Genomic DNA, 4,591 nt, shown 5'->3' on the forward strand with positions numbered 1-4,591 from the left:
TTTTTTTTTTTTTTTTGTCGGTCATGGGGCTTGAACTCTGGGCCTGGCCTTGTCCTCAGCTCCTCAGCTCAAGGCTAGTAGTATTCTACCCCTTGAGCCACAGAGCCACTTCCGGTTTTCTGGTGGTTTATTAGAGATAAGAGTCTCACAGACTGGTTTCCAGCCCTGGCTACTTGGAGTTTCGATCCTCAGATCTCAGCTTCCTGAGTTGCTAGGATTACAGATGGGAGCCACCAGCACCCAGCGATTTTTGTTACTTTTTAACTTTAGAATTTGGTGACCTTGGGATAGTAACTTCCTAGAGCCTTCCTCCCATTTCTTCTATTAAATGGAGACACTTAATATTTTTATAGAGTTATTACAAAGATTAAGTGATAAGGTACATGTAAAGTATTTAGAACATACGTAAAGTGCTCAAAGATGTTATCAATTATGATTAAATAGTACAGTTCCTTAATGAAGTAAATTTCCACAGCATTTTCACAATCATTTAACCCTGCCTATTTTGCATCAGGATAGTATGTGAAAGGCAAACCAACAGTTCTTACCTTAAAGGGACTTATATTTAACTAGAGATGAATAGTTTCTTGAAGTTGTGTAGTTAAAAAATTAGCTTAGTGTCACATTATAGCTTAGAAATTTATTGGGAGTTTATTACAGTCAGTGATTATCACAGCTCTTAATTACATGTTTTACCCCTTCTGACTCTAAGCCATTCAAAACTCTGGTATGAAGAGACCATGTAGCCCACTTTTGTACAACCATTTAGAGGAAAGATTTTCTACTTAGTACTTACTAATGCTATTATATGTATTTTCAAAACTTTAAATAATAATTAATAACCTTTTAAGGTTGTTATTATCACCTCTGCTTTGCAGATACTGTTCCTAAAGCTCAGAAGTTCAGTAACTTGTCCATGGCTATTCAACTCACTTTAAAATGTGTTTTCTACTGCATTATTTTACCTCTAAATATTTTTTTCTATTTTAGTTTACTTCAAGAGAAACACATACAAGTTCTGAAGTGAAACAGTATGCCAGTTTCTTGTGATCAGATTCATTTTTTGATTTTTTGAGATAGTTATGGGATAGCTTTTTGTCCTATTTCCTTGCTGTTCAATCTCATCCTAAGCAAACTTATACAAAAATAAAATGCTACAAATACAGCTTTTTGGGGGGGAGGGAGGAGTGGTCTTGGGGTTTGAATTCAGGACTTGGGCGCTGACCCTGAGCTTTTATGCTCAAGGCTAGTGCTTTAACACTTGAGCCACAGCTCTACTTCTGCCTTTCTGGTCATTAATTGGAGATAAGAGTTTCACAGATCTCCTGCTCAGTCTGGCTTTGAATCACAAGCTCCAGATCTCAGCATCCTGAGTAACTATGCCTTCAAGAATGAATCACCAGTGAGTGCCAAGCTCTATTACAGCCTTTTTTTTTTTTTGTTGGTTGTGGGGGCTGAACTCTGGGCATAGGCACTGTCCCTCAGCTCTTCAGCTTAAGGCTAGCGCTCTTGAGCCACTTGAGCCACAGTGCCACTTCTGGATTTTTTTCTGCTTATGTGGTGCTGAGGAATCGAACCCAGGGCCTCATGCATTCGAGGCAAGCACTCTACCACTGAGCAAACTTCCCATCCCCCATTATAACTTTTTATACCTACCAACAAGATACTAACTTCCAAATTCAGGCCATAACATGTCTTTCTGAGTGATCTAATGTATTTTCATGATTTTCACAACAGGACTGTCTGCAGCCTAAACTTTTCTCCTGAGTACCAGATACATATTTTTAACTTCCTAGAAGATGTATAGATGGTTTTAAGATACCTCAAACTCAACATGCTCAAAGTTAAAGTTATAGTTTTATTTCCATAAAGCTCTTCTCATATTTTCTTTAAAATTACACTCAGTCACATAAACTGAAAAGTTGGAAACCATCTCAGTTCTCTTCTTATCTCTTACCATCTTCGGTTGATTGCACCTCAAATTTTGCATCTTATTACTAAATAAGTTTTTAAATGATTGATTTTTATTGTAGTTATTCATTTGATAAATGTTTAAAGAGTTTTTTTTACTTCTAAGTTTAAACTATTTTTTAAATAAAAAATGCAAGATAACAATTTTTAAATAAAAATCGTCACATGGAAACAGTCTTTAAAATACCATTGCATGCTATAGTTACTTAGAAAAAGTTAACAGGTCTAATCAAAGCAAAACAGTTATGGATTACAAATATGAGTTCTGTCTTTGAATAAGAAGCTCCTGGGAGGGGCTGGGAAGGTGGCTCAGTGGTAGAGCGCTTGCCTTGCATGCATGAGGCCCTGGGTTCGATTCCTCAGCACCACATAAAGCAAAAAGAAAAAAGCCAGAAGTGGCATTGTGGCTCAAGTGGTACAGCGCTAGCCTTGAGCTGAAGAGCTGAAGGACAGCGCCCAGGCCCAGAGTTCAGGCACCACTACTGGACCCAAAAAAAAAAAAAAGAAGCTCCTGGGAAATGTAAGACTGAGTCAGTAAGGAAGAGCTCAGCCACTCAAGGAAGGAGAAAGCCTGGATCCCAGCTGTCTGAGGGCACTGAGTTCTGACCAGTAGCTTCCTTGTGTACTCTGCAGGACTCTGACAGAACGCTTCCGAAGTCTGGGGGCCTCCATCGTTTCCACCCAGGTTACAGTATAAACATTAGCATGGCTGTTCCTTTTGATTGTAACCTTCAACCGAAAAAATCACAGGTTGACCAATTTGACTACAAACATTATTGTTTTCATTATGATTCCCACCACCTTTGGATGAGTTACCCTTCAGAAGTTTCTGAGTTGGTTACTTTATTACATGGTGATTTATACCTTAGGACATTCTCCAGGCCTACCTATTTGTGTGTCTGAAGAAGGCAACTGGTGGTCCTTCTCCAAAGGCTGGCTGGGGCTCTGTTTCCATTCAAAAGGCTGAGCCATGTCTTGTTCAGGCTCCTCAAATTACAGTGCTCAGTGGATCCACTTATTGTTTTTCCTTATGTTCCACTATTTATTGTACAAATGGAATATTAGTATGTTCATGAAGAATCTTGGCTGGTCTGTATATCTCACCTGATTTGTATAAACACAGTGAGAATAAACATGCTGGTAGATTCATCTTAGCAACTTATTGTTAGGTTTCTCTCTTAATGTTATACATTAGCCTTAAAAGAATCAACTTATTTTACTCATATCCTCTCTCAAATAAATATTTAGCTTCTTTTTCAATAGTAAACTTTTTTTTCACCAACAACATGCTCAGGACAAACATTACAAAACCATGAGCTATGGTAACACAATCTAAAAATGCAACCATTTCATTTCTGTTAATCAGTTTGAAAAGGAAAGTTCAAGAGTTCGACCAAGCTTCTGGATCCCAGAGTGCTAAGACCCATGACTCCACATCTCCATATCTATAGTTTGACAGAAGCTAGGACTGCACAGTTGTAACACAGGGAGAGTGGATCATGAAATCCATTACTGCTGTGTCTTAACGGCCTCATAATTAGTTGATAATTCATAGCACAGGTCCCTCAATCTTGCTAATTATGAAAGATAGAAGTTTATAATTGTTGCTCTTCATAATAATGGTACCATGCTCTGTATTTATTTGTTCCTGTTCACATTTAGTTTCAACTACCTGTGACTGAGTTTGAGGTAGTGTGACTGTGATTCTGGGAAGTGGTTTGGTACAAGTATCATCTAGAGTATCACATGAGATTTAAATGGGAGGGAAGTAAAGTATTACCTATTGTCTTCTCATTTGGCATAGAAACTAAAAAAGAAAAAAAAGGAATCAGCATCTCTTCAGTGATAAAAATACAGGTCTTTTGTGAGCATGGGCATAATACATGGAATCTGTTTCTTTGCATGAAACGTGGAATCCAAGGAAAAGAACTCGAATTCTGTTGCTACCTTGTGGTTAACCATGTAAGAATGTGTATCAGTTCAAGCTTGTTCTCATAGAGTTTCAGCATAGCACAAAGGGACTGGATGAACCAGGATCCATCCTTTGAATTTCACCAGGAATAGTAACCAGGCGCTGGGATTATGCATACAGGAAGTAAGCCTCTACTGGTATTTTCTGGCATGTCAAGTCATTATCAATACCACTATCTGTCTCAATGCTATAGTCTAGTGCTGTACCCCAGCAGGCCTGAATGATGAAAAGCTTAGGTTTCCCAGTTAGACTTCTGCAATAATCTCCTCGGAAGAAACTTGTTAATTTTTTCAGGTCAATAGGTCCATTTGTTCCAAAAATTATTCCTTCCTCACCATGTCTTAGAATTACACAAATAAAGCTGCATCTTTCGTTATGATCTTCTTTAGAAACATTGTACAATAATTCTACAATTTCTTCTTGTGAATGTCATTTTTATTCCTGACTTCATATTTTAAGTAAAGGAATGTTTCTGTGAGGGTTGCGTGTCTACATATGTACCAAACTGAGATGACATTCCAATGCTGTAATGAAAGTTCTTATTATTAATTATTATACATGCACCCATTTCAGGATAATTCATTTTGTAACTACTATCCAAGGATATACCAGAGTCTATTGACTTGTTGCCATGGATGATCTTTATTT

General features: G+C 37.7%; 1 pseudogene; it reads right to left on the bottom strand.

Annotated features, from left to right (window-relative positions):
* Nucleotides 1-3,682: 3,682 nt before the first annotated feature.
* LOC106002007 lies at nucleotides 3,683-4,583 on the bottom strand (annotated as a pseudogene).
* Nucleotides 4,584-4,591: the final 8 nt, after the last annotated feature.

Source organism: Dipodomys ordii, unplaced genomic scaffold, assembly GCF_000151885.1.
Source record: "Dipodomys ordii isolate 6190 unplaced genomic scaffold, Dord_2.0 Scaffold1836, whole genome shotgun sequence".
Taxonomy (NCBI): Eukaryota; Metazoa; Chordata; class Mammalia; order Rodentia; family Heteromyidae; genus Dipodomys; species Dipodomys ordii.